Source organism: Pholcus phalangioides, unplaced genomic scaffold (assembly GCF_987345545.1).
Source record: "Pholcus phalangioides strain wild (caught in Gottingen) unplaced genomic scaffold, Ppha-v1.0 ptg000009l_1, whole genome shotgun sequence".
NCBI classification, from domain to species: Eukaryota; Metazoa; Arthropoda; class Arachnida; order Araneae; family Pholcidae; genus Pholcus; species Pholcus phalangioides.
In genome coordinates this window covers 47,289,505-47,310,989 of record NW_028301602.1, presented here as the reverse complement: position 1 = coordinate 47,310,989, position 21,485 = coordinate 47,289,505, and the positions used below count along the sequence as shown (strand labels likewise).

General features: G+C 40.1%; 1 protein-coding gene and 1 non-coding gene across 2 annotated transcripts in view; both read right to left on the bottom strand.

Annotated features, from left to right (window-relative positions):
- Positions 1-21,485, bottom strand: part of LOC149083217 (suppressor of lurcher protein 1-like) — a 618,571-nt gene that overhangs the window by 175,365 nt on the left and 421,721 nt on the right. The gene's annotated exons all lie outside the window — the stretch shown is intronic.
- TRNAS-GGA (transfer RNA serine (anticodon GGA)) lies at positions 5,759-5,832 on the bottom strand. Its single transcript has one exon. It is a non-coding gene; the product is annotated as a tRNA-Ser (tRNA).

Sequence of the window (21,485 nt, the reverse complement as noted above, 5' to 3'; positions counted from 1 at the left end):
ATGATTTTGTCTGATTGGGGATTCATTAAAAGCTCAATATTCATAAAACGAATCAGAAACAGGGAAGTAAAATAATCGAAACTTGAATAAAACAATCGAGACCTAATGAGAGAAATAGCTTCAGGATAAACCAAAATTCAGAATTTTTGAAAGACACGATATTTCAGAAAATAAGACATAATTTGGGAAAGTTTACGATACTTTTGGGGCCTCTGTTTGATCAGGGTCCTGGGCCAGACACAGTGACATTAGATCCGGGGGTGCAGTGGGTGTGCAAGCACTCACGGCGTTTCGTAACACCTTTCTGAGCATCTCCTACCCCAGAATGTTTTTAGACATCCCCTATAGATATAGTCACTTACGTCTCCCCCCCCCCCCCTGCATTTACGTCGTCATGCCCTAATAATCGTTATCTTTGAATAAACGAAATAAGGAGTTGAATTAACAAATCTAGTTTACTTTATTTTGATCTCGAAAATCGTCCTATATGCGAGTAAATAGGGTAATTGAGGGTTCAGTTTGCAGTGATACTCACTGTTTGTTTTTTGTGAAAAAATTGTTAACCTTTTTTTTAAACATAAACCTAAATCTGAACATGTGAAAGTAAGAACTGCACAGTAATTATTAGATGTACTGTTCACAACACAGACGGCGATGTGTAAATTGTTCGTGCTGCAGTCTCATCAACATGTACGCACACTGTAATAGGAGAAGACACCGAGATGTGCTGATTCTGCTTCTTTACCACGAAATGATAATAGGTTCAAGCTGTATTATTGCAGTGATATAAGACAAGGATCAAGTTCCAATCTAGTGTGTGATATCCTCAATATGCAATCTGTATTATTAGGCATGTTTCACCGGTTGCAATACCACATACAGAATTTTTTCGATTAATCGGGAAATCCAGTATTTACCAAACTAATGAAGGAGACAGAGCTCCGTTCTGTTACAAGAACATTTTGTTTTGATTCATGCCTACATTCTGATATCACTGTCACTGGGAGAAAAGCAATGCTTTTGTTTCATGACTGCTAGTCACTGGAATCCAAATGTTGGTAGGGAAGGTAATCACAGCAAAATCATTTATTACAAATGAACGTCTACCCACGTCGGATTCTTCCATAGCTATCGAACTTACTTACAAACTGAAGCCAGAAAGAAGAATGGGGTTGGTATGTAAAAAAAAATACTCATGCTACCCAATGCTATACGACTTACCTCCAGCCAATGCCCGGGACCTAAAGAGAAGAAGGAGCCTCACAGCAATGAGAACCGGTTGAAATTTTCGAGAATTCGCTGGGTAAAGGACTTTAGGGAAAATCACTTAGCCCGGGAGCCCATGATGCTCTTAAGACGGCCCTGTCACCAGCTCCAGATTATCTACTCAATATGATTCGATATCCCTGAAAGACAAACTGCTCTACTTTACGATACGGAAGCACGCGTAATGGACTACCCTGTTCAACATCTTGTGGGATGTGCCAAATCAATGGACGTAAAAACCAACAACTTCACTTCTAGCTACGAATCTGATGAAAATGATTAATTAATGTTGTTTTGCTTCACTGAAACATTTCTGCAATTATTTTTTCTTTCGTTCGATCAACTTTCTCGACCCGTTTTCTTATCGAGGAAACCGCCCCGACATTTTGAAATTCGTATTTAGGAATGTTCGCGTTGTCCGATTTTGGATATGATATGATTTTCAATTTGATCATTTTGATCATTTTTGTCGCACCACGGTCATTTTATGCACACGAAGGCTAATTAGACCGGGACCTACAATTTATTGCCGATTCCGAACGGCAGGCTTGGTTTTCATACTCATCGAGAGGTTGGTGCGCTAACCCCTCGATGGGGGACTCCCTGCGGTAGCAATTTTTGCTGCGGTCAAGTCGCCGTTTTTTGTTGTACCCCTGTGTCAGGAAAGTTTTCTGACAAGGACGAACTGGGTATCGAACTCGCGACACCTCTAAACATTCTTTGGTACTTTAGGCGAGCATGTTATCGACCGGGCCACCGCGCCCCTTATGATTTTCAATAATGATTAAAATGCAACTTAAAACATTCTATTGCAATTTTGCCGGGGTTCATTCATAAATTGATTGGAGCAAGTAGTTGTTTGAATTTTTTGTATTTGCACATTCCGTTAGTTAAAACGCACATAAGTATCCTGGGCACTTACCTACATCGGACATTATTAAATTAAACCAGTCAAATCCTATAACACGGAATGGCCACAATATTGCCCCGTCTACATGTTGGAAACCTAACTCAGACAGAATTTAATGGAACCGTAGGTTTGACAGGTTTTGCAGTATTAACCAAATCACACCATTGGAGTTCATAAAGTGACCCGCAGTATGCAACATAATGAACGAACGATACACATTCAAAAGCGTTTTCACATCAAGGCGGGGAAGAAGATCCTTCCAAAAGTGTAAGCAGTACTTGGGTTATGGGAGCACAGATATGGAGCCTTCCTTCTTCTTGAAGAAGGAAAGAATAGAACAGATGAAGGATATATAAAAAGATTTGTGCGGGTCGCCCGCAGATAGAGAGAATGAACGTTCTGTTCCTTCTACATGAATGAGAAGTACGCAATTCTTTTTAACACGGGGCTAGCGCGGCCATTCCGTTCGAGAGAGAGCTCTCCAGATTTATGTTTTCGCCATCGCTAGTCTGTGTTACATGTTTTGTGCTGCTTTTCTATAAGGGAAGAAATTTTTATTTTATTTTAGAGCGTCGTTCTCTGAAATCCGATCATTGCGGAATTCCTTTTATTTCGTTCGTGGAAAGGCTGGAGTTTTTCTAGTTGCAAAGACTGTTACCCTTTATCGCCTATCCATCACATTTATGTGATCGCGTATAAAACTGCAAGGAAAGCCTTGCTCTACTTGAATTCTCTCGTCCAAAGCGCCGCTGAAAGTGCTCTTCTGGGAGCTGTAGCTCTACCAACCAAAGACAAAGCGAGATTTCTGCTCGTGAGTGAACGAATTTATGGAACTGATGTTTATTCCCTCCCCCACCGCACTAAGTAACAATTCTTTCCCGTTTTTTACTTCGTTTCCTCCCTCCACTTCTAGGCCATTTTTCCTTCTCTCGTTGCTTAACCAGTTCCCAAACGCAAGTTCTATAGGCCTAGTTACTATAGGCACAAACAAAGCATCGATTGGGAAAAAAAAACCACGATAGCAGTAATTAAATATGATAGCTATAAAATTTACTTGTATGATACTTGTCATACTCTGGAGGATTTTAAACTAGAACGTATTCAAACATCAACATAAGGCAATTTATGTCCTGATACATTTTTTTTAACGCGCCAATATTTTAGTGCAGTGGTTTCCAAACATTTTACGTCACGGTGCACTTTTTAGAACGAAATTTCATTACGGAACACTAATTTTGAAAAGACCTGAACGATCGTGATTGATAGACTGAGGTGTCCTACAATTAGGGATAGACAACAATATGATACGTTGCAGCACTACTCACCTGCATCTATATATGTATAAGCCAACGCCCTTTACACACAGGCTTTTTGTGAAAAATTTGAACGATATACAGGGCGTCGCTTTGAAGTGGCAACAAACTCAGAGGGGTGATATTTGGCATCAAGGGCAACAAAAATTGAAATAGAACATATCGCAAACCAGGTTCAGTCGATGAAAATCGCAAAAATACTTATGAAGGGTGTGACGTCGAGTGGGGAAAAAAAGGCCAATAATAAGTAGAAAAAAACATTTAGTGGACAGTATTATTACAACACAGCCTGTGGTGTGCAAAATAACTTACAATAATAAGTACAAAAAGTAAAATAAATACAGTGATACCTCGGTTTTCGTTGATAATCCGTTCGAAAACAATCGGCGAAATCTGAAATCGACGAAAACCGAGGCAATTATTTCCATATGAATCAATGTAAATCCAATTAAAACTCATTCTAGACTCTCCAAAATAATGCAAAAAAAAAAACCCACATTTTATAGAGAATAAATACACTGAAGAGCCAAAAAAACTGGTAACCTGCCTAATATCGTGTAGGGGCCCCGCGAGCCCGCAGAAGTGCCGCAACACGACGTGGCATGGACTCGACTAATGTCTGAAGCAATGCTGGAGGTAATTGACACCATGAATCCTGCAGGGCTGTCCATAAATCCGTAGGAGTAAGAGGGGGTGGAAATCTCTTCTGAACAGCACGTTGCAAGGCATCCCAGATATGTTCAATAATGTTCATGTCTGGGGATTTAGGTGGCCAGCGGAAGTGTCTAAAGTCAGAAGAGTGTTCCTGGAGCCACTTTGTAGCGATTCTGGACTTGTGGGGTATCGCATTGTCCTGCTGAAATTGTCCAAGTCCGTCGGAATGCACAATGGACATGAATGGGTGCAGGTGATCAGACAGGATGCTTACGTACCTGTCACCTGTCAGAGTCGTATCTAGACGTATCAGGGGTCCCATATCACGCCAACTGCACACGCCCCATACCATCACAGAGCCTCCACCAGCTTGAACAGTCCCCTGTTGACATGTAGGGTCCATGGATTCATGAGGTTGTCTCCATACCCGTACACGTCCATCAGCTCGAAGCAATTGGAACCGAGACTCGTCAGACCAGGCAACGTGTTTCCAGTCCTCAACAGTCCAATGTCGGTGTTGTCGGGCCCAGGCGAGGCGTAAAGCTTTGTGTCGTGCAGTCATCAAGGGTACACGAGTGGGCCTTCGGCTCCGAAAGCCCATATCGATGATGTTTCGTTGAATGGTTCGCACGCTGACACTTGTTAATGGCCCAACATTGAAATCTGCAGCAATTTGCGGAAGGGTCGCACGTCTGTCACGTTTAATGATTCTTGTCAGTCGTCGTTGGTCCCGTTCTTGCATGATCTTTTTCCGGCCGCAGCGATGTCGTAGATTTAATTTTTTACCGGATTCCCGATATTCACGGTACACTCGTGAAATGGTCGTACGTGAAAATCCAAATTTCATCGCTACCTCGGAGATGCTATGTCCCATCTCTCGTGCGCCGACTATAACACCACGTTCAAACTCACTTAAATCTCGATAACCTGCCATTGTAGCAGCAGTAACCGATCTAAAACTATGCCAGACATTTGTTGAGTTATATAGGCGTTGCCGACCGCAGCGCCGTACTCTGTTGGTTCCATATCTCTTTATTTGCATACGCATGCCTGTACCAGTTTTTTTGGCTCTTCAGTTTATAATGTTTAATACTAAACATAATAAGAAATTATTATTTTTAATGTTTTAAAAATGAATATAAAAGACCAATGTAAAGAATAAATGAAAATTTAACATGAAATTTAAATTTTTTTTGTGGCTTTCTGTAGACTCTACTAGGCATATGGAAGACATTGGGGGGGGGGGGCGTGCAGATATTATTGTTTCGAAAGGAGAATCTCCTCCATAAGGACCTTAGGTATCAAGGCACTAACCGAGTTCACTTGAAACATTCTTGAATTTTTGGTCACAGACTTGTCCAAACTCGCACCTGCGCCGTGCCTATTAACACTACGCATGCCAGTGCACCTTTCGAATTTTTCGAACCAGCCTCTGCTGTCAAATAAGTAAGTACACTAGCACCGTACGAGATATATATATAGTGAGATCGGCATGCAACAGTTACCAAAATAGTAATAACTAACTACAAGGATGACGTCACTCTCCGCTACTTTACGAAGGTTTTTAACAACTGGCTGTTGCGAAGATATATTTCGGAAAGAGAGAAAATTCAACTGCCCCTGCGGGGAATTGAACCCACGTCCTTTCACTTTCCGGGTGAACGCCCTAGACCACTAGACTACAGAGGCACAGAATCTCTCAATATTTCCTTGGAGCTCGTGTACACTGAAAGGGACCGTACATGGTTTTCAGTGAAAGATTGAGAGATTCTGTGCTTCTGTAGTCCAGTGGTCTAGAGCGTTCACCCGGAAAGTGAAAGGACGTGGGTTCGATTCCCCGCAGGGGCAGTTGAATTTTCTATCTTTCCGAAAAATATCTTCGCAACAGCCAGTTGTTAAAAACCTTCGTAATAACTAACTGTTCGACATCTTCAATTGCTTGCGATCTCTATTTCGTTAGCACATTCAAACCTTTCGCTACATTAGCCTTCTTTATTGCTTCTTTTCCCGCCATAATGAAATCTATCGCCTTCCGATTACAGCAAGCTTAATGCCACTCTCGTATTTTTCAATGATTTTCTTCTTCAACTCGATCGTGTTCTTGGCTTTCTTCTTCAAACAGCTGCTGGGTCTGGAAATTTTCTTTAGTTCCCTGAAATTGTTTGGCTAGATGAGCAAGGTGATGCTCACACAAGCAGAATAACTCACACTCATAGCAGGATAACGAAAATTAGCAGCGAGGTCACCTGAACACATCGACGAAAACCGAGACAAATTTTTCGCGAAAGAAAATCGACGAAAACCAAAAACGACGATATATAACCGAAGTCAACGAAAACCGAGGTAAATACAAATACGCCATTTAATTGACAGCATGATTAAAATTTTTATACTGTCCTCTATCTTTAAATTAGAAAGTTGTTGCCCTGCCTCTGCTGAGGCCGAATGAAAAAATTCCTTGTTTCTAACTGCAATGTTCGTCGAGATATTTAAATTCAAAAATCGGAGAAAAGTTGGAAAAGAACAGCATAAACTAATAAACAACGTTTCTTTACTTCATTTATGCTGTTCTTTCCCAGCTTTTCTTCAGGTTTTAAATTTAATTATCTCGCAGAATATTGCATTCAGAGACATGGAATCACTTTTGTTGGCATCAGAAGAAACAGGACAAAAATTTTCTAATTGGAAGTTAGAGGACGAGGGAACCGTATGAAAATATATATTTTTATTTTATGTCACACTATATTTTTTTACTCTTGAAACTGGTATGAAGTGATTCCTAAACATATTTTGAAAATTTTTATATTAGAAGCATTCCTCTACGACGAGCGCGGTTGATGAGATAAAGGCCTCATTAGGGCTTGCAGGACACCTTGTAAATACGAAGAAGAAGTTGATGACTTTACCTGATAATACTGAGCACCTTTTGTCTGAGAGTGTGTGTATATACAGTATATGTATATATATATGCAAGGTGTTCTGTTAATAGAACCGTCAAACTGAAAGGGTTGTTAGTAGACATAAAGAGGAAGAAAAATTGCAATGGAACATGGTGTCGCTAACCACGTTCAGAGGGTGAAAATCGTGAAAAACGCTTGCAGGTTTCGACGTCACGCTGTAACGTCAAAAAGTACAATAATAACTACAAAAATATTTATTTTATTAATTATTACAAGAGTTGTTGGAAGTGGCAGCCGCTGACGTCATTGCACAGTGTACAACGACGTAAAAACGATTCCCGGACGTTCTCGAAGATACCAGGTATGTCTGCCGCAGCGACGACAATCCGCGCTAAGAGATCCTCCGGTGTGTCCACAGGCGAATGCATGAGCTAAGGTGACCCCATAGGAAAAAGTCACACGGATTGAGATACGGTGAGCAACTGGTCCCGCGCGTCCAATCCATCTCCTTGGGTATGTAACATCGAGGTGCTGTTGGTACATCCACTGTGACAAGCAAGCACCCATTGCCATCTGCTCGACCGTAAATCAGATTCTTACCAGCGTATTCCTCGTTCGTGTAGTTGGCCATCACGATACTCTTCGTAACGGACAACTAACTGCAACACGTGCTTACTAACGCAATAGCACTAATTTACGTCGTCCGCAGCGCGTGATCCCACCCAAGCGCATGCGTTTCGCGACGCTGCTTACGTCAAATATGGTGAGCGAACCCACGAACGCATTCAGCGATCAACTGACACCCACCTTTCGTCTCCTCTGGACTCTGCATGCGTTTTTCGCTAGGATTTTCACCCTCTCAACGGGGTTTGCGACATCATGCTCCATTGTAATTTTTGTTCCTCTTGGTGCCTACTAACAACTCTCTGAGTTTGTCGGTCCATTAACAGAACACCCTGTATATATATATATATCACTCGTCAAACCTTAGCGAGGGAAAAAAGAAGGCTTAGCTAAAGAAAAAAAAATCAATTTCCGTTTACAGGTTTAGCGAGAAAGCGTTCTCGGATACATTTCTACTATCTACTCTTGGCTGCAAAAAATTCCGCCAAGATTGAACTTCTAAAGATAAAACTTCTTTCCGTATTCGCACTTGTAGGGAAAGAAGTTTAGAGAAAGTGCAAAAGTAATGAAAGCCTATGGAGCATTGCAGAGTTGACGTTACGTATATAACATTCACGATCAGCTTCAAAACAGCCGTAATAGCTTCACCTCTTTAAAATCATAATTTGAAGAAATGGGAAAATCAAATATTTTATATGATTTAAAATCAAATAAATGCACATTGGTTAAGTTTGCTACTCTCAGTTTTATACCGAAAGAAATTCACATCGTAACATTTGAAGAAAATTTTCCGAGACATTCGATGGTTGAAAGTAGTAGCAATAATAGATGGTATTATAATACTATATATTTTGGCAGTCGGTGTACACACTCTGAGTAAGCTTTATATATTATCTTCTCATTAAAAATAATTTCGCAAATTTAAGCTGAAATTTTGTTCGAAGCCCGTTGATCTCTCAAGAAAAGTTAAAAAAAGTTAAAGAATTTTCCATCAGGTGGCATTTGGGTTGTTATTATTGTGTACCGCATGTTTTGTGTTGTGTGTTTGATTTTCAGTATATATCTAAAAACATCGCTCTATTTTCATCTATTCAAAAGTTATGCCCACTTGAAGATCTTGTATACAATGGCAGGGCGTAGCCTCTCCTCTTGCAATCTTTAAAAATATCTCTAAGAATCATTTTGGGATTTCCGGGAGCAAGAAAGTCTAGATATTTGAGAGAAATAAAGAACACATTGGAAACTCCACATAATATTGAATAACTCCTGAAATATGGTAGATAGAATCATGAAAGTAGCGTAGTGGTATAGCAATACGAACTTTTTGTGTTATCTCGAAATTCAAGCAAAATGGACTAAAAAATATCAGAAACCAAGACGTAGAAAGGTATCTAGTTAAAGATTAACATACTCGATTACAAATAAAAATTCCAACTGCCAGGAACAATGCTAAATTTTATAACTTCCGATGCCGAGTTGGAAGAGTATGGAACAAATTACCACCAGATCTCGTATGTTCATCTACATATCACAGATTCTGTCACTCCCTCAACGCTTCTGATCTTTCAACATTTTTAATGTGCTATGCATTTTAGTTCATGTCGGGTTTTATTGGTGCATATATACTTATTTTATTTATATAACTTTTTTTTTCCATCAGTTTTATTGATTATTTCAATTTGGAATTACATGTGATGATTTTTTATTTGTTTGTTTATTTTTTTTTTGTGTTTTTTTAAATATATATATATATACATGTATTTTATTCTGATTTATATATTGAATTTTATTGTGTAAACATGTTTATTTTATTGTTGTTTTGTGTTCGGGGATTTTTTTTTTTTTTTTTTTTTTTTTTTATTGGCGTCATCTTTTATGCATTTTTCTCTTTGTATATATTCGTGTATATGAATGTGTACTGATGTTCCCTGCCGTCTCTTTCCAATTTTATTGTTTGTTTGAATAGTGCACCTGTGGAGTTAGAGCCTACTGGCCTTGCACAGGTTTGTATATAATAAATAAATAAATAAATAAAATAAAATAAAATACATCGAAAACATTAGTGTGTGTTTTAGTCGGACGCTATAATTACTTTGTATTGCGCTGCTTATTCGGGACTAAGTCTTTGTCAGTCGTAGTTATGTACCTTCAGTATCATGTTGAAGGTCTGCGTGCTCCTTACGAAGACAATCTTCTGCCAAAACCATAGAAAACTGCAGAGCAAATGATTACATGCTACGTACGGTGATCCAGCACCAGGCAATCTTAGGATATATATTTTTTTTATTTTGCATTACGACAAAGGCAGGTCCCTGCTCCTAACTGTTCCTTAAAAACATTTCCCTCTCTTTTTTTTCAAATGAAGAGGGCCTTTCATGGCAAGAGATTTGGCACCTTGGTTTGGAAAAAATGCAAAAGTGCATTGATGATAGTAGGGTGAAGTGCTTTAAAAAACTGTTAAACTTCTCTGAATACGTACACAAAAATTAAGAGATTGTTTTACGTGAGTAAATACATTTCGTATTCGCCCTGCGCTTCATTCGAATATATTGAAGTATAAAAAAAATACAATATCTCTTCCGAAGTACCAAGAAATTTTTGGCTGACCACGGTTTGGGAACCACTGCTTTAGTGGTTTGTAACTTCTTTAATGCTCTAGATACAGTTCACACCGCTTATTGGATCACATACAGAATCGGGGTTTCTTATAGCAATATCCGAATGATTACTATAAAGGCGACGGCAATGAGAAGATGTAAATTTCATTTTAAAGACATGAACATTTTATTTACACACACGGACAAGTTATACGTGACATCCATACTCTATGACGAAATACAATCAACTCCTTAAAACGTTCTAAAAACTCTCTGGCCATCCGTTGCTAGGTTACCATCCATCACAAGGCGAAAAGCGCTACAACGAGAAAACGTGACGTCACAGAGTATCGTTTATGATCGGTCACTACACACTCCCCCCCTAGTGTCAACGAAATTTGTGGTCGAATATCTGTCGGGGAAGTGGACGTGACGACCGGAGCGAGTCACAGTTGCTGGTACTGCTTGTGCTGGCAACGCTGTACTGGATGGCTGTATGGGCACTTCTGAAGGTACCTTAAAGCTATCTCCAAGGAAAGCTGGAATCAAACGATCGATGGAGATCCTCTTGCTTGCCCCATTGATGCCAATGTCGAAAAATTTTTCTCTGCGATCTTTGACAGGAAACGGGCCTTGATATGTTGGTTGTAAGGCAGGATGTGGTGCGTCGTTGCGTACGAAGACATGCGACGCGGATTGCAGATCACTAGGAATATACGTCGGCGTGTATCCGTGAGTTGTTGTAGGCACCGGCTTCATTGAACGCATTAGCTTTTGGATTTGATGGACGAAATCGGATTGTATAATGTCTGGTGTTTTCGAAAAATACTCGCCGGGCAACTGCAATGGTGTTCCGTAGAGGATTTCTGCGGAAGAGCATCCCAGGTCTTCTTTCACTGCTGCTCTTAGACCCAGTAGAGCGAATGGAAGAGCATCAACCCAAGCAGGATTCGATTGAATACGGCATCTCAGGGCAGTTTTCAGCGATCGGTGTTGTCTCTCGATCAGCCCATTTGCTTGTGGATGATAAGCAGTCGTTTTATGATGTTGGAATCCTAGATATCTGCTCAAGCTTTGGAAAAGCTGGCTCTCGAACTGTCTGCCCTGGTCGGTGGTGATCCTGTGCGGTATGCCGAATCTTGAAAACCAAGTGGCAATTAATGTTTTGGCGACTGTTTCGGCAGTTTGGTCTGGCATTGGAGAGGCTTCGATCCACCTGGAGAATCTGTCTATCATCGTTAGGAGGTACCGAGAACCTTGGCATAATGGTAATGGACCAACTATGTCAAGATTGATATGCTGAAATCGGTTGTTAGGTACCTTGAATTCAGCCAGCGCGGATCGAGTGTGTCGGTGAACTTTAGAGCGTTGGCATGGAATACATGCTCTAGTCCACTCACGACAGTCAGATCTAATTGAAGGCCAAACAAATCTGTCACTCAGCAGTTTTGATGTTGCTCGCATGCCAGGATGTGATAAGCAATGCAATGAATCAAACGCTCGTCGTCGTTGAGAAATAGGTACAAAAGGCCTTATTTTGCCGTTTGACACATCACACCAAATTTCGGCTGTTGCGTCAGGAAGGCTGAGTTTTTTCAGTTGTAAAGATGATTCACTAGAATTTAAGATGGTTTTGAGATCGTTGTCATTCTCTTGGTCAGCTGCGAGTTGCACATAATCTAAAGGTGTGGGTACAGAAATGGTCGATATTCTAGAAAGAGTATCAGCTGGAATATTGTCGACACCATTTATATGGAGAATTTCTGTTGTGAATTGGCTGATAAAGTTCAACTGTCGTAGCTGGCGTGGTGAGCACTTTTCTGGTTTCTGCCTGAACGCATACACCAACGACTTATGGTCACTACAAATACAGAATTGTCTTGCTTCTAGCATATACCTGAAGTGCTTGACAGCAGAATAAGCTGCAAGTAATTCTCTATCGTATGCAGAATAACTTCTTTGTGCGCTTGAAAGCTTCTTTGAGAAGAATGCAAGTGGTTGTAGCTGCTTATCGTCAGATACTTGATGCAAGGTGGCACCTATAGCAAAATCACTGGCGTCCACATGTAAAACTAATGGTGATGATGCTAAAGGATGGTGCAAAAGAGTAGCATTAGCGAGCTGTGTTTTGCATTTTTCGAATGCTTGTCTGGTCTCATGAGTCCAAGGAATTGACGTCTTGTCATTCTTCTTGGTGCTGGACAAGAAGGAATGAAGTGGTGCTTGCACCGCTGCTGTAGATGGTAGAAATCGCCTGTAAAAGTTCAAAGTTCCCAGAAATCTCCGAAGCTGCTTGATGTTTTCTGGGAGAGGATATTCTTGGATTGCACGAACTCTGTCTGGAAGAGGCTTCGAGCCGTGTTCATTGACCAAATAGCCCAGGAAGGAAATTTCTGGTACATTGAACACGCATTTAGATGTGTTGATTGTCAGTCCGTACTTATCGAGTCTTTCAAACACTTCTCTAAGGTGCTTGTGATGTTGCTCTGCGTCATGGCTGGCGATGAGCACGTCGTCAAGATACGAGAAACAGAAGTCGAGATTGCGTAGCACCTCGTGGATGAAGCGTTGGAACGTTTGTGCAGCGTTTGAGAGTCCAAACGGCATGACTACGAATTCAAACAAACCAAAGGGAGTTATGATTGCTGTCTTGGGAATGTCGTCGGGATTTACAGGAATATGATGAAATGCTTTGACCAGATCTATTTTAGAGAAAATTTTACATCCATGCAGATTCTGCGCAAAGTCCTGTATATGTGGCACTGGGTAGTTATCCGGCACAGTAATTCGATTCAGACTTCGATAATCACCAGTTGGTCTCCACTCATTCGGTCCTTTTGAAACCATGTGCAACGGGGAAGCCCAGTTTGATTTGGATGGACGACATATACCTTGGTCCAACATCATCTGGAATTCGGTCTTGGCAATATTGAGTTGAGCTGGGTGCAATCTGCGTGGCTTTGCGAAAACAGGAGGACCTTTAGTTTCTATGTAGTGCAAGGTATTATGGGAGGCTTTCTTCGAAAACGGACGAGGTCTCGTTAATTCGGGAAATTCCTTCAAAATTTCAGTTATAGCACTGTTTCCGGAGATTGTTTTAATCGTTGTCGAAGGTCCATTGTAAGTAAAACCTTTACATGTGAGAGAAGTGAGTGGATCTATAAGTCGCTTGTTTTTGATATCGATGATGAGTCCGTAGTGAGCAAGGAAATCCGATCCGATAATTGGTCTCTCAACGTCAGCGAGGGTGAAATGCCATTTGTAATTCCGCCGTAAGTTCAAGTCCAATTCCAGGAGTTTCAAACCGTAGGTAGATATACGGGAACTATTTGCAGCGAAAAGCTCAAAAGTTGTCGGTTTGCCGTTGCCTTTGTAAGGTAAAATTGATATATCAGCTCCAGAGTCAATTAAAAACTTCATGCCGCTTTTCCTTTCCATAATGAACAAACGGCTATGGTGAAGACTGTTATCGCCGCCACCGCATGCCGTTACTGCGGGGGGCTTGGACCGTTTCCCTGAATATTCTGAGCGTTGTAAGCGCAGGGGGACTTGCATCTGGAAGCTTTATTTCCGAACCTGCTATGATAATAACACACGTCAATGTTTTCATCGGAGTCTTGATATCGCGAGCGATTCCTTGAATCAGAATAACGTCGGTCTCGACTGGAGTTTCGATAGCGGTTCAGGCTATTCCTTGGATATTTGCTCAACTGCTCAACTCTTTTAGTCAGCTCCGAGATTTGCAGTTTAAGGTCTCTTATTTCCGAGCAAGACGAGGCTTCTGCTACATGACCGTAATTGGGTTCGGTGAGCTCAGCTACTCGATTAGCTAACTCGGCTAGCTTGTCCAGTTCTTCGCTGCTGGCAGCTAACACTGTTTGTATACTCTTTGGTAGCCGTTGAAGCCACAAATTTTTGAGGAAAGTCTCATCGATAATTCGCCCTGTCGAAAGCTCGCGCATTTTACGTAGCAACGTACTAGGCTTCTGATCACCTAGGGATAGGTCTTCTAACAATATCTGGACCTCTTTCGCGGCTGAATGTTTATACACAGCGAGAAGTCTCTCCTTGAGTTTCGAGAACGGATCCGATGCGGGAGGATCGAAAACAATGTCACTTACCATTGACAAGATCTCCACATCTAGGCAGTTGACTAGGTAGTTATACTTGGTTCCTTCGGCTGTAACATGGTTGATCTTGAAGGCAGCGTCGAGCTGGACGAAAAAAAGTTTGATATTGTCCTTCGAGAATGTCGGCAGTTTCGCGTGGACAGCTTGAATTCGAAGATCGCTCTCTTGCTGTTCAGCCATGGCAATAAGTTCTTGGCAGGTTCGGGATCACGTCCGGGTCACCAGTAAAGGCGACGGCAATGAGAAGATGTAAATTTCATTTTAAAGACATGAACATTTTATTTACACACACGGACAAGTTATACGCGACATCCATACTCTATGACGAAATACAATCAACTCCTTAAAACGTTCGAAAAACTCTCTGGCCATCCGTTGCTAGGTTACCATCCATCACAAGGCGAAAAGCGCTACAACGAGAAAACGTGACGTCACAGAGTATCGTTTATGATCGGTCACTACAACTACATTAAAAAAAATTACTACTAAAAAATCCGGCATAAGCATAATGATCATAAGTATTATATTGTGGAACGGGGCCTATAAAAACGGGTCAACTCCGTTTTTCTTTCCCACACAACAGCTTTCGAAATGTTAAATCGAATTTTTTTTTTTAATTGTTCTTAAACAGGATTTTTTTCCCCTTAAGCTAAAAACTTTTACGATACCATTTATAATGAGTACGGTACGTTCCATAGATACCTCATGAAAGTTTTCCGGCCGAGGAACTGTGAATGTGATCAGTTGAAAGAAATTGGCCATTGTTCATGGGAACTTCATTTCAGCTAAAATAGACTTTTTGTACTTTACACATGTCTCCACTATAGGAAAGCCATTGGAAAAGCAGCGCTACACGCACATGGATCATAACGACCCGATTAGAGCATTGTGAACTGGGTATAGACATTTTTGTCAACAAGGGAGTCTTCTGACCTTCAACATAGTCTTGCAGGTTGATAACGATATCTTATAGAGAAAAAATGAGTCTGTTCCAACCTTAGCTTCGAACTATGCAGTAAAAAAAAAAACTTTAGACGAAAAAACATTGATAATACAAACCGAAGTCCTGATAACTACAATTCAATTTTTTCCCAATGTTATGATATTGGTCCGCACTGGGTGAAAGTGATAGCAACATCCGATTGTTAACATTATCCGTGAAGCTAATATTTAGTTATATCTTATCTTATTATCTACTGTATATAGAGAAAACCGGGAGACGTTCACTACTAGAGGGTGTTTTTATGCACCTTATTGTAGTGGTGCACCTGCTAATTTTTCTGCAATCATAAAGCCGAAGCTCTTAATCTTCGTGTGACTCGGGTGTCTAAACATCTCCAGCACAGAACCATTTCCATTCTCTTCACTGAAGAGTGTAACGTTGAGTTTATAAAAAAAAACTTGACTCTTTACAAAAACGTTCTTTTTTTTATCAACACTGTGGTTCCACGAAAAGAACATTCGATATAGTATTTCTAATTGCAAATAATTTGGGCTTTAAAACAAGAATGTAAGGACTGGGGTTTTAGAATGGGGTTTAGATGTGCCATTCTCAGGGTTTGGGGGAATCCCTAGGATTTTGAGGTTTTTTCGATCTTCCAGATCCTCCGAGAACTCTTTGATATCTGATATAATCTGAGAGATATGAAGAGTGGCCTGAAATTAATCGCTGCATTTAAACATCCCCCAAAGTCTCGTTGCGATTTATGTCTACGATGGTAGTTGTGCCTACACACAACTTGGAACAAGGAAGCGCCAGTAATAGACACCGTGCACTAATGCAAGTAATTGAATGTTCAGAGCGAATTCATGCATTGCTTCCCCTCCCCTCCCATACGCAATAGCTTTGATATCATCCATAATAAACTTTAATAGGCACTTTTCATTTGAAGAAAAAAATGTTACGCATCCAAAAAATTACGAATGAATGAAAGCCAGGGGCTCTGCCACCGGACTTATCCCGTTGCCGAGATCTCTTCCAGCCCAGCTTCGTGGCAGAGTCTGGAACAAAGTGAGTGCACCTAACAGTCTGAGTGTATAGCCAGTGTTGTGCTTGATATTTCAGTGCTGCCATCTATACTTCAAATTGTGAGTGAAGTGTAATGATTGAATATTTATTACGTTGTAGGCCTGTTGCTCTCTGTGGCGAGACTTTTTAACGAGAAGATCGGCTCGCATTCGCGCCTTGAAGTTGGAAACCACAAAAAACCAACTTCGGCCGACCACCACTGCGGCGCCAGTGGGGTTCGAACCCGAATTCTCGCGATGCGAGTCCGTCACTATGACCACTCGACCACCACAGCGGCTCCAAAAAATTACGGACTTTTTAATTTCATTTCGAACCTTAGTATCAGATGGAGTTTCCATTAGTTAAATATCAACATAACGAGTTTGCATTTGAACTGGAAAATTGTCCTTTACAAAATTTTGCGCATAAATTTGACACTCAACGTAGTGTAATCAGATGAAGGTATGAGGTGCTCACACTTTAGTATTTATTTACTTTTTCGCCCTTTTCTCCTTCAAAGTATCGAAAAAAGGGAGGGGAGAACCTACAGGTTCCGTAGAATATCTCATTAAGAATGATTGTACTAATTTGATATTTCTTCACGGATGCATTTCCCTTGATTAATATTCATCGAGACAGAAGGTAATTAAGACAACGAAAACTTGATTCATTTCTGCTGCTTTTTTTTATATCTCTTTTTCATACCGTGAATTCGCATTTGCATAATCTCAGGGTTCGAGAGTAAATTCGTTTAAACGCAGTTTTTTTTATTTTACTTTGAAGGGGAGGGGAAAAAACGAGGAGACGTGATACATTCGATACTCCTTAGAAACTAAATCACTTTCAAATTGCTTTTTCCTCGATCGGATAGGGGCGAGACACTTGTGCGATTTTTTCTTGAAAACATGGGCTTGAGGAAAGTTGGCGAATTCATTTATTTGGCGATTTCCTGGACAAGAAAGAAAAGGAGCACTTTCGTTGCATCTCTTGGAAAGAGATTTCAAAATTAAAATAATAATAAAGAAAATTTTTCTTTCCCTTTAACTGACAAATCCATTATTCCTGTGTTTTGTATAATTTCTTTTACGAAAGAGTCATCTTGAAAGATCCCAAGTACATTAAATTCGAAAACATTTTAAAAGCTATGTACAAGCAGAAACAGTAGATCATTACAGTGTACCGATCCGAGTTCGAACCCCATCGGCGGCACAGTGGCGAAGCTGGTTTTCTGCGTTTTCCAACTTCGAGGCATGAATGCGAACCGGTCTTCCATTTCAAATAGTATCTCTGCAGAGAGCAGGCAGACATTCAACACGGTACGTACACAAAATGAAAACTGAATCATTTATCATCTTGGCATCAAAAAATGGGATGGCAGCAATAGAAAAAACATGCGAAACAAACTCTGCCAACAAAAATACGTCAGAAGCCACACATTACGACATGTACCGATTCTTTAGAAACTCCGCACAGGAATGTGTATGTGTGCATATATACGGTTAAGTACCCCTGCATAAGCTGATCCACGAAAAGAAAAAAAGAGGCACTTTATTTATATATATACACACACACACAGTATTTCTAAAACATATATGTTACAACAATAACAACCCCCAAAACCTTCAAATTCTTCCTTCTCTTCTTATTTCTTCGGCCGACGCTTTATAAGACAGCCGCACTATTTCTCAAGCAAATCGATGACTACCGGATGGGTTAAGAAGTCACGAATACACAACATTTTCAGTCTGCGGGCTACCGTTTGCGGGCCATAAACTGGTGTGCTTATCGTTTAGCCTGGACTGGTGTTCTTCTTCAATGATCTAGATGTAATGCCTTTAAGGGAGCCCTATTTGCCTCATCACGGGCCGGAGGTTGTAAATGTCCGCTAGGGAGTAGGGAGATGTTGGTAAAAAGAAATTCCGGTTGAATTTTTTCTCCTCAGGAATTGACCCCCTTCCCCCAAATATAGAAACTAATTTTTAAACTGTTGTATTTTGAAAAAGCGGTGGAGAGAGAGAGAGCAGTGTTCTGGATTTTAACGATCAGACATTGCGTAGAGAAAATAACACACATTTATTGCAGCGAAACACGATAATAAAATAGAATTAAAAGAGGTCAGACCAGAAGAGCGGCAAAATACCGTGGCCGGGAAGTACAAAAGTAAACAACACAGGACGAGACGGCGTTTACCACAGTTTTATACAATTCGTAGCCGTTGTAGTTTTTACTACATAAACAATGTTACTCGGCTTATACACGATTATATACAGTACTTTGATAGCGTACACGGGTGAGTTTCATTGAAAGACATTCGGGGTGGAAAGCAAAAAAATGATGAAGTGAGAGAGAGAAATAATAACGTGAATATGATTATATGTCACGAATGTTCATTGCTAAATGTGTTCTTTATGACATGGAGACTCAAATATTCATAAAAATTTAGCACCGCTTCAACAACATCATCGTCGGAAACTTTATCAACTAAGAATATTTATTCGTGATCGTCAAATTATGTTGCAGTGAATTTCCAAAAAATGTAAGTTACTTCAGTTTTTTTCAGCCCTTTGTAGCATTTGATTATAACAAATTTAAAAAAAAAAGCTTGCGCAAATGAATTTTGAATGTTTGATGACAAAGGTACATCGAATATTCAATTCCTCAATGGCCTGTTTACACCTAGTCTCATACGAGAATGCGAAAAACACTACCACCTCTCTATTGTTTTTCTTTTTTTTTTCACATTATCTATGAGCTTGACCTAACACTGTTCGAAATTCTAACGATCATAATAGCAGACCGTATATCTTTGCGGGAAAATTCAAAATTAAGTACTTGTAAACTTAATGTAAGCGTCACACGTATCCACTGCAAAATCAAACCGACACGTAATTTGCTTTCTGCATTATTAACCAAATAACGCTTGTTATCGCTAAAATGATCGGTATCGATTCCAGATACATGAAATACAAACGAATGAAGTGAGTGATATTTAGAAGTAAAGTTCGTTAGCTTTTCTTTTTTTTTTTTTTGATGATTTATTTTAGAGAGAGAGAGAGAGTGTGGCTTTCTCACAATTAAAAAATTATGGTACGGACCGCAATACATAGAAATGTGCCTTCATAATCGTGTTTCTATAAATACTTGGTAATTATTGCATCACGTACGGGAAAGATAAAATTTTGTTGGCATTGTGCCAAGATATTTGAAACTTCTAAATGACATATTTGAGAATGTTATCATCACACCTTCCTCAACTACTAATTATTACTACTTAACCGTGCATGCACCACATACACATTCGTCTGGGGAATTTCTAAAAAATTGGTACGTGCCGGAATGCGCGTGCACTAATTGTGAATCTAACATGAAGTTTGTTCCCGTGTAACACTTGTTATGCTTAGTGCTGCCGTCTGCCATTAATTTTTTTGAAATATGAGTGAACTGTAATGATTGAATAATTGTACCGTTGCAGACCCGTTGCTCTATGTGACGAGACTTTTTAACGTGGAAATCGGCTGCCATTTGCGCCTTCTATAACTACTATCAAATGCAAAGATTTCGAATAAATTTACTCGAGCGAGTATCAAGACTATTATGGCTGTGCCTATACGCATTATAATAACCATGTCCATTGTGACACAAAGCCCATGTACGATGAACGCGAGTGCGAGGATGCATTTTTTCACGTAATAAATCGATACGAAGTTCCAGAAGTTTTGCCGATTGAGCTCCTTACGCATCGCTTTAAAATTGTGAGAGTAAAGAAAAATAAAATGTTCCTCATATGTGTAATAGGTTTTCACGAAGACTCAATTTGACTGCAAAGACATACACACACTTCACGAGAGAGAGAGAAAATAGGTAATAACATTGTCGGTGTGGGTTTATATATATAAGAATATAAAGAGTTAGTAGGAGAGAGAGAGAGAGAGATGGTTGGTTAACCCGCCTCATCTCGATGTGGTGGCATCAATCGAAATTCTTTTCTTTTCTTATAAGCCAGTGAGATGAAGGGACTCGAGCCACAACTCAATATTGTTCGGGCAGTCAAGTAACTTTGGGCTACGAGTTTATTTTCTAAACTCATTCATTCTTTTGCGGCGTCCAAGTCTGGCGCAAATCGAATTTCTCGCTATTTTGCGCAGCAGTTGCTCCGACAATCGAAAAGAAAAAGACTCTCTTCCTTCCTTCCTCCGCCTACAGTAATCTAGTGTGATAAATCTCTAGCAAAGCGTAAAAATGGTTTTTATGAGGAAACGGCGGCGCAAATAATATCGAATAAAAAATAAAAAACCAATCTTTCTCTCCCTCGATTTCTTTTTTTTTCTTGAAAGAAGGATGCGATGTTCTCTGTGTATTCCAAGGATGGAAAAATGTCTTGTTGTAGGTTATACACGAAAAATGGAATGAGGTAAAAAACACACACATAAATAAATAAATATGTGGCCGTTTTTTGTTCTCGTCCGCATTGACTTATTCCATCGTGTGACGTTAAAAACTTTCCGGAAGGAAACTTCGGCGACTGAAAAAGACAAAAGCCACAACTTATCTTCGACCCGACATTTTATTTATTTGATTAAGGGGAGGGAAGCCAAACATTCTTGTACGTAAACAATCCTTTTCAGTTGTCGTTACGTAAATCTCTTCGGATTTTTTATGAGAGTAAATTAGAGCTGAACTAATACTTTTTCATTTAGCTTATTTATTTATCTATTAGTTTGCTCGTATCTTCTGGCGTCTAATGGTTGTAGCTAATGCGCAGTTTCTAACGTAAAAGCTCACGCGGAACTCTTGATAGTTACGAAACCGTTCCGCGGAATCTAAATAATTTTTGAAAAACAAAGAACTATATCTTTCTAGAATTATCGCTTCTCTCACAATTTTTAAAATTATTGGAAAGAGGAAAACCGCACAAACTGACTGACAAGCTCATTCTACAGTTCAGGCAAGTCGACCACCGGAACTGGCGTGAAGCGATAATTAAGTGGCGCGCATGTGTCTTCATCTGGCCCCCATTGTATAGAAAGGAGGAGATCGTCCTAAACTATAACGTCGTTATGGAAACGATCTTTTCCGGCGACAG